At 40.2% G+C, this 13,011-nt stretch overlaps 1 protein-coding gene across 4 annotated transcripts in view; it reads right to left on the bottom strand.

Moving 5' to 3' along the window:
- Positions 1–13,011, bottom strand: part of PPP1R3C (protein phosphatase 1 regulatory subunit 3C) — a 172,829-nt gene that overhangs the window by 117,025 nt on the left and 42,793 nt on the right. The window lies entirely within an intron of this gene.

Genomic DNA, 13,011 nt, shown 5'->3' on the forward strand with positions numbered 1-13,011 from the left:
AAAGGAAAATTTCCTGCCAACTCATGGTTTCTACACTGCAAAAAGTGAGCTCAAGTGGACAACCAGCTTCCTCATCAACTCGGTTTCCCTGGCAGGAGGCCCGTCCGTGCCTTAACGCACAGGAAGCATTGCAATTGCCTGAAGGAAGAAATATCCCTGAGGACAGACAGTAAAAGGTGGAGATGGGAATGCTATGCCTGGCCCTGAAAACTATGCTCTGTAATTTAGCCGAAGGAGGCGCCAAATTAGAGTGGCCATTCAACAGCACCATGCCATAGGAGGTACGTTCCACAGGTCCCCAGGGCACAAACCCCTGGCCGGCATTCCTACACTGCCGGGATATCCCTCTCTGATACCTCCCCGATTCTGGACCGTCATTGTTCCCATCATTTACTAGAGCTGAGGTGAACCTGGGCTTAAGGTGCCACCTAGAGCTGCAAAGGCGGCAGTGACCTAGTGGTAAAGAATCTCTACTCTGCCAGATGCAGCGACTCATGCCTGTAATCCTAGCGCTTTGAGAGGCTGAGGCAGGATTATCGCTTGAACTGAGTGTGAGACGAGCCTGAGCAGAACCCCAACTCTAGGAAAAATGTCTAAAAATTACTCAGGCATGGTGGTGTATGCCTGTAAGTCTCAGTTACTCGGGGGAATGAGACAGGAGCATTGCTTGAGCCTAGAAGTTCAAGTCTGCAGTGAACTATGATCACCATTGCACCCTAGCCTGGGTGATAGAGTAAGGCCCTGCCTCGAAGAGAAAAAGAAAGAGAAGGAGAAGGAAGAAGAAAGAAGAAGAAAAGAAAAAGAAAAAGAATCTCTAAGCAGGTGTATCCAATAAAAACCAAAACAAGTCAAACAGAGAAGATTGGAATAAATAATTAATCCTTTGATGCAAAAACATGGATGTACACCCACAAGAAATAGGGAACCATGATCTCTGCAAATGAACAAAGAAAGGAACTAGTGACTGCCCCTAGCAAGACAGCAATCTGTGAACTCTCTGACCAGGAATTCAAAATGACAGTTTTAAGGAGACTTGGCCAGCTCTAAAATAACACAGAAATCAATTCAGAAATTTATCAGAGAAATTTAACAAAGAGATTGAAATAATTTTAAAAATCAAACAGAAATCTTGGAACTGAGACATACATTTGCTGAACTGAAAAAATCCATTAGAGATTCTCAACCCCAGAATGGATCAAGCAGAGAAAAGAATCAGTAAGCTCAGAGACCAGCTATTTGAAAATACATAGTCAAACGAGAAAAAAAGAATAAAAGGGAACGAAGGCCACCTACAAGATAGAGAAAATTACCTCAAAAGACCAAATCTAAGAAGTATTGGTGTTCAAGAGGGAGTTGAGCAAGAGCAAGGTAAAAAGCTTATTCAAGAAATAGAAAACTTCCCAAAACTTAAAAAGAAAAAAAATGTCCGGATACAGGAAGGTCAGAGAAAACCAAACACATTTATCCCAAATAATACTACCCCAAGGTATATAATAACCAAACTCTCAAAGGTCAAGGATAAAAGAGGGGATCCTAAAAGCAGCAAAAGAGAAGAAGCAAATAACATATAAATGAGCTCCAATTCATCAGGCGACAGACTTCTCAACAAAAACAATGCAGGCCAGGAGAGAATGCAATGACATTTTCAAAGTCCTGAAAGAACAAAACTGCCATTCAGTAATACTGTATCCCCAAAGGTATACTTCAAATATGAAGGAGAAAGGATGAATATTTAAGGTAATGGTTGTCCCAAGTACATTGATTTGATCTTTACAAATTTATGAATATATTATCATATGTGCCCCAAGACTCTGTATATCTATTAAGCATCAATAAAAAAAAATTCTTTCAGGGCCAGGTGCAGTGGCTCACACCTGTAATCCAGCACTTTGGGAGGCCGAGGCCGGCAGATCACCTGAGCTCAGGAGTTCGAGACCAGCCTGACCAACATGGTGAAACCCCATCTCTACTAAAAATACAAAAAATTAGCCGGGCGTGGTGTCAGGCGCCTGTAATCCCAGCCACTGGGGAGGCTGAGGCAGGAGAATCACTTGAACCCAGGAGGCAGAGGTTGCAGTGAGCTGAGATCGCACCACTGCACTCCAGCCTGGGCACAACAGAGCAAGACTCCATCTCAAAAAAAATAATAATAATTGTTTCAAAAGACAAAAGTAATAATTTTTAAAAGAAAATAAATAATAAAAGTAATTATTTCTTAGAAAACCTCACAGTTACATGTATTGACTCCATTATAGTTATGGTGAACATATTAGTTAACACATTTATATATACATTATATATAATATGTGGATATATGGATATATCCCAAAATTACTATGCATTCAAACAACAATCAGGCTATTTCTAGGAATAAGGCAATAACAAATCAAAAATATTGCATTTCTATAACCAATATATTTTGAAAATGAAAAACTAATGCATAAACAAAAACACAAATGCAGTATTTCTTAAAGTAACAAATTTTTACGTATTTAAATATATGCCATTATATACACAGAATGGATAAAATTTAAAAGACTGACCATATCGAGTGTTGAAGATAATGCAGATCATACACTGCTGATTAGAAACATATAATGGTAGGCCGGGCTCGGTGGCTCACGCCTGTAATCCCAGCACTTTGGGAGGCCGAGGCGGGCAGATCACGAGGTCAGGAAATCGAGACCATCCTGGCTAACACGGTGAAACCCCGTCTCTACTAAAAATACAAAAAAAAAATTAGCTGGGCGTGGTAGCCGGCGCCTGTAGTCCCAGCTACTGGGGAGGCTGAGGCAGGAGAATGGCTGAACCCGGGAGGCGGAGCTTGCAGTGAGCCAAGATGGCGCCACTGCACTCCAGCCCCGGTGGAAGAGGGAGACTCCGTCTCAAAAAAAAAAAAAAAAGAAAAGAAACATATAATGGTACAACCACTTTGAAAAACTGGCAGTTTCTGATAGTATTAACCCTACAACACAGCAATTCTACTTTTAGACATCTATCCAAGAAAAACGAAAATATAGGTCTATATGAAGACTTGCGCACAAATCTTCATAGGAGTTTTATTTATAATAGCAAAAACTGGACACAACCCACATTTTGATCCACAGGAGGATGAATAAACAAATTTTGCCCAGCATAATGTCTGTGAGATTCATCTATGTTGTGAGTATCAGTAGTTCATTCCTTTTTCTTGCTGAGTGGTATTCCATGGTAGTATTCCATGTAAATACAACGGCTCAAGTGATCCTTCCTCCTTGGCCCCTCAAGTAGCTGAGACTACAGGTGTCCAGCTAATTTTATTTTTTTTGTGGAGATAATGATTGCTATTCCATGTAAATACAGTGGACTACCACTTAGCAAGAAAAAGAATGAACTACCGATGCTCACAACATGGATGAAGCTCACAGACATTTTGCTGTGAATGTCAAAAGAAGCCAGACACAATTGCTTGGCACAGTGGTTCACACCTGAAATCCTAGCACTTTGGGAGGCCAAGGTGGGCAGATTACTTGAGTTCAGGAGTTCGAGACCAGCCTGGGCAACATAACAAGACCTCATCTCTACAAAAAAACATATATATAAAATTAGCTGGACCTCATCACTACAAAAAATATAAAATTAGCTGGACACCTGTAGTCCCAGATACTTGGGAGGCTAAGGAGGGAGGATCACTTGAGCCCAGAAGGTCAAGGCTGCAGTGAGCCATTTTTGTGCCACTGCACTCAGCCTGTGTGACAAAGTGAGGCCCTGTCTCAAAAACAACAACAGTGAAAAAAAAGAAGCCAGGCACAGAAAAGTACATGTTATATATTTATTTGAAATTCAGGAATAGGCAAAAGAAATCTATGGTGGTTACCTTGGGTTGGGGACAGCAAGGAGATTAACTGAGAAGAGGTATGAGAGAATTTTCTAGGATAATAGAAATGTTTTTATCTTAATTTGGGTGGTGTTCACACAGGGATATATAGAGGTAGACTCATCAAACTGTACACTTAAGATTGGTGCGTTTTACTTTTATATAAACTAAGCCTCAATAAAGAACTGAAAAAAATTTAAACATACATTTGTGCCTGAACACATGCACACATGCACACATACACACACACACATATCCATCCCGAGGATTTCCTTTTGAAGAAGTGGTACGATTTTTTAAAACTATTTTCTTTATATAAAAGTAAAAGTAGATACTTGGGCTTCCAATATAACTGATGTCTAATCTTTCTCAAAGAAAAGCAATTGAATTGCTTCAAGGGAATTATCACCAAGAATTCAACATCTCAGTGTCAAAGATTCCCATTCACAATGTATTCCTGTTGTCTTCAAAAGCCAATGCTCTTTATATTCTTCTATCCAAAATCAATGGGGTTAAAATTCCCAGAATCTATGAAAAAAATTTTCAAACTAGCATTCAAGTAGTCTAGAGGCAGTTTGGCAATTTCAGAGGGAAAAAATGCTAAAAGTATTTTGTTTATGTACATTTGACAAATTTGAAGTTTGGTTTATTCTTTTCACAGAAATCCCACTACAGTTTTAAAGGCCAATCTGTTTTTTTTTTTAAGTTTTCATATATGCTACCAGGACTATATTAATCTTAGATAAAAATTAAGTAAGTAAAGTTCATCGAAACTAACTTTTTGGAGGGAGGAGCCAAGATGGCCGAATAGGAACAGCTCCGGTCTACAGCTCCCAGCATGAGCGACGCAGAAGACGGGTGATTTTTGCATTTCCATCTGAGGTACCGGGTTCATCTCACTAGGGAGTGCCAGACAGTGGGCGCAGGTCAGTGTGTGAGCGCACCGTGTGCGAGCCGAAGCAGGGCGAGGCATTGCCTCACTCGGGAAGTGCAAGGGGCCAGGGAGTTCCCTTTCCTAGTCAAAGAAAGGGGTGACGGATGACACCTGGAGAATCGGGTCACTCCCACCCGAATACTGTGCTTTTCTGACGGGCTTCAAAAACGGCGCACCACGAGATTATATCCTGCACCTGGCTCGGAGGGTCCTACCCCACGGAGTCTCGCTGATGGCTAGCACAGCAGTCTGAGATCAAACTGCAAGGTGGCAGCGAGGCTAGGGGAGGGGCGCCCGCCATTGCCCAGGCTTGCTAGGTAAACAAAGCAGCCGGGAAGCTCGAACTGGGTGGAGCCCACCACAGCTCAAGGAGGCCTGCCTGCCTCTGTAGGCTCCACCTCTGGGGGCAGGGCACAGACAAACAAAAAGACAGCAGTAACCTCTGCAGACTTAAATGTCCCTGTCTGACAGCTTTGAAGAGAGCAGGGGTTCTCCCAGCACGCAGCTGGAGATCTGAGAACGGGCAGACAGACTGCCTCCTCAAGTGGGTCCCTGACCCCTGACCCCTGAGCAGCCTAACTGGGAGGCATCCCCCAGCAGGGGCAGACTGACACCTCACACGGCTGGGTACTCCAACAGACCTGCAGTTGAGGGTCCTGTCTGTTAGAAGGAAAACTAACAAACAGAAAGGACATCCACACCAAAAACCCATCTGTACATCACCATCATCAAAGACCAAAAGTAGATAAAACCACAAAGATGGGGAAAAAACAGAGCAGAAAAACTGGAAACTCTAAAAAGCAGGGCGCCTCTCCTCCTCCAAAGGAACGCAGTTCCTCACCAGCAACGGAACAAAGCTGAATGGAGAATGACTTTGACGAGCTGAGAGAAGAAGGCTTCAGACGATCAAATTACTCCAAGCTACAGGAGGACATTCAAATTAAAGGCAAAGAAGTTGAAAACTTTGAAAAAAATTTAGAAGAATGTATAACTAGAACAACCAATACAGAGAAGTGCTTAAAGGAGCTGATGGAGCTGAAAACCAAGGCTCGAGAACTACGTGAAGAATGCAGAAGCCTCAGGAGCTGATGCTATCAACTGGAAGAAAGGGTATCAGCGATGGAAGATGAAATGAATGAAATGAAGCAAGAAGGGAAGTTTAGAGAAAAAAGAATAAAAAGAAACAAGCAAAGCCTCCAAGAAATATGGGACTATGTGAAAAGACCAAATCTATGTCTGACTGGTGTACCTGAAAGCGACGGGGAGAATGGAGCCAAGTTGGAAAACACTCTGCAGGATATTATCCAGGAGAACTTCCCCAATCTAGCAAGGCAGGCCAACATTCAGATTCAGGAAATACAGAGAACGCCACAAAGATACTCCTCGAGAAGAGCAACTCCAAGACACATAATTGTCAGATTCACCAAAGTTGAAATGAAGGAAAAAATGTTAAGGGCAGCCAGAGAGAAAGGTCGGGTTACCCTCAAAGGGAAGCCCATCAGACTAACAGCAGATCTCTCGGCAGAAACTCTACAAGCCAGAAGAGAGTGGGGGCCAATATTCAACTTTCTTAAAGAAAAGAATTTTCAACCCAGAATTTCATATCCAGCCAAACTAAGCTTCATAAGTGAAGGAGAAATAAAATACTTCACAGACAAGCAAATGCTGAGAGATTTTGTCACCACCAGGCCTGCCCTAAAAGAGCTCCTGAAGGAAGCACTAAACATGGAAAGGAACAACCGGTACCAGCCGCTGCAAAATCATGCCAAAATGTAAAGACCATCGAGACTAGGAAGAAACTGCATCAACTAACGAGCAAAATAACCAGCTAACATCATAATGACAGGATCAAATTCACACATAACACTATTAACTTTAAATGTAAATGGACTAAATGCTCCAATTAAAAGACACAGACTGGCAAATTGGATAAAGAGTCAAGACCCATCAGTGTGCTGTATTCAGGAAACCCATCTCACATGCAGAGACACACATAGGCTCAAAATAAAAGGATGGAGGAAGATCTACCAAGAAAATGGAAAACAAAAAAAGGCAGGGGTTGCAATCCTAGTCTCTGATAAAACAGACTTTAAACCAACAAAGATCAAAAGAGACAAAGAAGGCCATTACATAATGGTAAAGGGATCAATTCAACAAGAAGAGCTAACTATCCTAAATATATATGCACCCAATACAGGAGCATCCAGATTCACAAAGCAAGTCCTGAGTGACCTACAAAGAGACTTAGACTCCCACACAATAATAATGGGAGACTTTAACACCCCACTGTCAACATTAGACAGATCAACAAGACAGAAAGTCAACAAGGATACCCAGGAATTGAACTCAGCTCTGCACCAAGCGGACCTAATAGACATCTACAGAATTCTCCATGCCAGATCAACAAGGCAGAAAGTCAACAAGGATACCCAGGAATTGAACTCAGCTCTGCACCAAGCGGACCTAATAGACATCTACAGAACTCTCCATGCCAAATCAACAGAATATACATTTTTTTCAGCACCATGCCACACCTATTCCAAAATTGACCACATACTTGGAAGTAAAGCTCTCCTCAGTAAATGTAAAGGAACAGAAATTATAACAAACTGTCTCTCAGACAACAGTGCAATCAAACTAGAACTCAGGATTAAGAATCTCACTCAAAACCACTCAACTACATGGAAACTGAACAACCTGCTCCTGAATGACTACTGGGTACATAACGAAATGAAGGCAGAAATAAAGATGTTCTTTGAAACCAACAAGAACAAAGACACAACATACCAGAATCTCTGGAACGCATTCAAAGCAGTGTGTAGAGGGAAATTTATAGCACTAAATGCCCACAAGAGAAAGCAGGAAAGGTCTAAAATTGACACCCTAACATCACAATTAAAAGAACTAGAAAAGCAAGAGCAAATACATTCAAAAGCTAGCAGAAGGCAAGAAATAACTAAAATCAGAGCAGAACTGAAGGAAATAGAGACACAAAAAACCCTTCAAAAAATTAATGAATCCAGGAGCTGGTTTTTTGAAAGGATCAACAAAATTGATAGACCGCTAGCAAGACTAATAAAGAAAAAAAGAGAGAAGAATCAAATAGATGCAATAAAAAATGATAAAGGGGATATCACCACTGATCCCACAGAAATACAAACTACCATCAGAGAATACTACAAACACCTCTACACAAATAAATTACAAAATCTAGAAGAAATGGGTAAATTCCTCGACACATACACTCTCCCAAGACTAAACCAGGAAGAAGTGGAATCTCTGAATAGACCAATAACAGGATCTGAAATTGTGGCAATAATCAATAGCTTACCAACCAAAAAGAGTCCAGGACCAGATGGATTCACAGCCGAATTCTACCAGAGGTACGAGGAGGAATTGGTACCATTCCTTCTGAAACTATTCCAATGAATAGAAAAAGAGGGAATCCTCCCTAACTCATTTGATGAGGCCAGCATCATCCTGATACCAAAGCCGGGCAGAGACACAACAAAAAAAGAGAATTTTAGACCAATATCCTTGATGAACATCGATGCAAAAATCCTCAATAAAATACTGGCAAACCGAATCCAGCAGCACATCAAAAAGCTTCTCCACCATGATCAAGTGGGCTTCATCCCTGGGATGCAAGGCTGGTTCAATATACGCAAATCAATAAATGTAATCCAGCATATAAACAGAACCAAAGACAAAGACCACATGATTATCTCAATAGATGCAGAAAAGGCCTTTGACAAAATTCAACAACCCTTCATGCTAAAAACTCTCAATAAATTAGGTACTCATGGGACGTATTTCAAAATAATAAGAGCTATCTATGACAAACCCACAGCCAATATCATACTGAATGGGCAAAAACTGGAAGCATTCCCTTTGAAAACTGGCACAAGACAGGGATGCCCTCTCTCACCACTCCTATTCAACATAGTGTTGGAAGTTCTGCCCAGGGCAATTAGGCAGGAGAAGGAAATAAAGGGTATTCAATTAGGAAAAGAGGAAGTCAAATGGTCCCTGTTTGCAGATGACATGATTGTATATCTAGAAAACCCCATTGTCTCAGCCCAAAATCTCCTTAAGCTGATAAGCAACTTCAGCAAAGTCTCAGGATACAAAATCAATGAACAAAAATCACAAGCATTCTTATACACCAACAACAGACAAACAGAGAGCCAAATCATGAGTAAACTCCCATTCACAATTGCTTCAAAGAGAATAAAATACCTAGGAATCCAACTTACAAGGGACGTGAAGGACCTCTTCAAGGAGAACTACAAACCACTGCTCAAGGAAATAAAAGAGGATACAAACAAATGGAAGAACATTCCATGCTCATGGGTAGGAAGAATCAATATCGTGAAAATGGCCATACTGCCCAAGGTAATTTACAGATTCAATGCCATCCCCATCAAGCTACCAATGACTTTCTTCACAGAATTGGAAAAAACTACTTTAAAGTTCATATGGAACCAAAAAAGAGCCCGCATCGCTAAGTCAATCCTAAGCCAAAAGAACAAAGCTGGAGGCATCACACTACCTGACTTCAAACTATACTACAAGGCTACAGTAACCAACACAGCATGGTACTGGTACCAAAGCAGAGATATAGATCAATGGAACAGAACAGAGCCCTCAGAAATAACACCGCATATCTACAACTATCTGATCTTTGACAAACTTGAGAAAAACAAGCAATGGGGAAAGGATTCCCTATTTAATAAATGGTGCTGGGAAAACTGGCTAGCCATATGTAGAAAGTTGAAACTTGATCCCTTCCTCACACCTTATACAAAAATCAATTCAAGATGGATTAAGGACTTAAACGTTAGACCTAAAACCATAAAAACCCTAGAAGAAAACCTAGGCAATACCATTCAGGACATAGGTATGGGCAAGGACTTCATGTCTAAAACACCAAAAGCAATGGTAACAAAAGCCAAAATTGACAAATGGGATCTAATTAAACTAAAGAGCTTCTGCACAGCAAAAGAAACTACCATCAGAGTGAACAGGCAACCTACAAAATGGGAGAAAATTTTCACAACCTACTCATCTGACAAAGGGCTAATATCCAGAATCTACAAAGAACTCAAACAAATTTACAAGAAAAAAACAAACAACCCCATCAAAAAGTGGGCGAAGGACATGAACAGACACTTCTCAAAAGAAGACATTTATGCAGCCAAAAAACACATGAAAAAATGCTCACCATCACTGGCCATCAGAGAAATGCAAATCAAAACCACAATGAGATACCATCTCACACCAGTTAGAATGGCAATCATTAAAAAGTTAGGAAACAACAGGTGCTGGAGAGGATGTGGAGAAATAGGAACACTTTTACACTGTTGGTGGGACTGTAAACTAGTTCAACCATTGTGGAAGTCAGTGTGGAGATTCCTCAGGGATCTAGAACTAGAAATACCATTTGACCCAGCCATCCCATTACTGGGTATATACCCAATTGACTATAAATCATGCTGCTATAAAGACACATGCACATGTATGTTTATTGCGGCATTATTCACAATAGCAAAGACTTGGAACCAACCCAAATGTCCAACAATCGTAGACTGGATTAAGAAAATGTGGCACATATACACCATGGAATACTATGCAGCCATAAAAAATGATGAGTTCATGTCCTTTGTAGGGACATGGATGAAATTGGAAATCATCATTCTCAGTAAACTATCGCAAGAACAAAAAACCAAACACCGCATATTCTCACTCATAGGTGGGAATTGAACAATGAGAACAACACATGGACATAGGAAGGGGAACATCACACTCTGGGGACTGTTGTGGGGTGGGGGGAGGGGGGAGGGATAGCATTGGGAGATATACCTAATGCTAGATGACGAGTTAGTGGGTGCAGCACACCAGCATGGCACATGTATACATATGTAACTAACCTGCACATTGTGCACATGTACCCTAAAACTTAAAGTATAATAATAATAAATTTTTTTAAAAAACTAACTTTTTAAACATGATATGGCATTAATTTTTATGTTTGTAAAATGTGCAATTTTTTCTATTATATTGAGTAATATCCCTGATTTGAAAACATACATTGAAGCTCAACAGTGGTTCATCAAGGTATAAAAATAGTGATTAAAATTATAACAAAAATATTACCATTATGAATTGAATCACAAGTCTATAGTGTGAATACAGAACTAGAATTGGTTCAGGTACATCTGAGTGTAATTTTTCCATACAGAAGCTTTAAAAGACAAGTTCCACTAAGTATAATGATTGACATCTGAAGATAGAATTTTTGAGAACTGATGAGCCATTTGCTCTTAGTCTCCAGAACATTATCTCTTATGAAAATTCATCAAATGGTTTATGACTTTGAAATATTAGGGTCATTTTCAGTTAAAGCACCATGATCTCTCCAGTAACCAAATATGCACAAGATAATGCTTTCCAGTCTTAAACTGAGGAATCTTGATTACAAAAGGCACAAAAGAGACTGAATTACAGAAACATCATTCAAAGTTTCATTCTTTACAGTAAAAACAGGTATAAGTTATAGTATTGGTAAGAAGTTTGTAGTAATAGCCATAATCAATGAAATTGATGTTTTTCTCCTAGAAAGCATAATGAGCTATTAGCAAAATTTGTCAAATAACACTATTGAACTCTGAGTATCTGAAATATAGCTATGTGGAAGGTAATTACTATCACATATCTGTGCTAGAAGGTACTTCATTCTACATAGTTGCTCAAAACCACTGAAATGATGAGTCACCTCTGTCTTAGTTCATTTTCTGTGCTTATAACAAAATACTTGAAACGGGGTAATTTATAGAGAAAAGGAATTTATTTCTTAAGTTCTGGAGGCTGAGAAGTCCAAGGTCAAGGGGCCACATCTGGTGAGAGCTTTCTTGCTGGTGGAAATCCTGTACAGAGCCCAGTGGTGGTACAGGAGATCACATGGTAAGGAGACTGAACATGTTAATGCGCTATACTCAGGTCTCTCTTCCTCTTTTTATAAAGCCACCAGTTCCATTCCCATGATAACCTATTAATCCATTAACCCTCGAATCCATTAATCCATAAATGGATTAATCCATTCATAAGAGCAGAGCCCTCAAGGTTCAATCGCCCCTTAAATATCCTACCTCTCAATACTGCCACATTGGGGATTAAATTTCAACATGAGTTTTGGAGGTGACAAATATTCAAGCCATGGCAACCTCTTAACATTATGTATATTATATAGCTTAATGGTCCCCAACCTTTTTGGCACCAGGGGTCAGTTTCATGGAAGACGATTTTTCCACGGATGGGGATAGCGGGATGGTTTTGGGATGAAACTCTTCCACCTCAGATCATCAGGCATTAGATTCTCATAAGGAGCATGCAACCTAGATCCCTTGCATGCACAGTTCACAATAGGGTTCGCGCTCCTATGAGAATCCGATGCTGCCAATGATCTGAAAGGAAGCAAATCTCAAGTGGTAATGCTCACTTGCCAGCTGCTCACCTCCTGCTGTGCGACCCAGTTCCTAACAGACCACTGACTTGTACCATTCCACAGCATAGAGGTTGGGGACCCCGATATAGGAAGGACCTCATGACTTTATGTGTTTACCACTGAAAATGCATGCTACAGAGGAAGAGAACATGTTTAACATCTATTTTGTGTCCATCTGTGATGTGAAATGGAAACTGTATCAATAATTTGGTAGTGATAGAATACTAACTATGGATAGAGCAAAAGCATATTTTAAAACTACAACCAAACACTGCAACAGAATATCAAGAAATATTTCTTAGATGCACACACAAGCAGAGTGTTATTAGACATTCAAATATTTGAAACATTTGAAATATCAGCATCTGAACAAGAAGAGAACCAAATGTGCTGCTCAGAGAAAAATCTCTCCAAAATTTCTGGATTAATATGCAACTCAAAAGTCCAAAACTATCTGACAAAGCCTTCAAATATTGGCTCTTTTAATGACTAACAATTGTGAATTAGCATTTTCTTTTTTTTTTATTTATTTATTTATTTATTTATTTATTTTTTTTTTTTTATTGATCATTCTTGGGTGTTTCTCGCAGAGGGGGATTTGGCAGGGTTACAGGACAATAGTGGAGGGAAGGTCGGCAGATAAGCAAGTGAACAAAGTTCTCTGGTTTTCCTAGGCAGAGGACCCTGCGGCCTTCCGCAGTGTTTGTGTCCCTGGGT

This window comes from Gorilla gorilla, chromosome 8, assembly GCF_029281585.2.
Source record: "Gorilla gorilla gorilla isolate KB3781 chromosome 8, NHGRI_mGorGor1-v2.1_pri, whole genome shotgun sequence".
Taxonomy (NCBI): domain Eukaryota; kingdom Metazoa; phylum Chordata; class Mammalia; order Primates; family Hominidae; genus Gorilla; species Gorilla gorilla.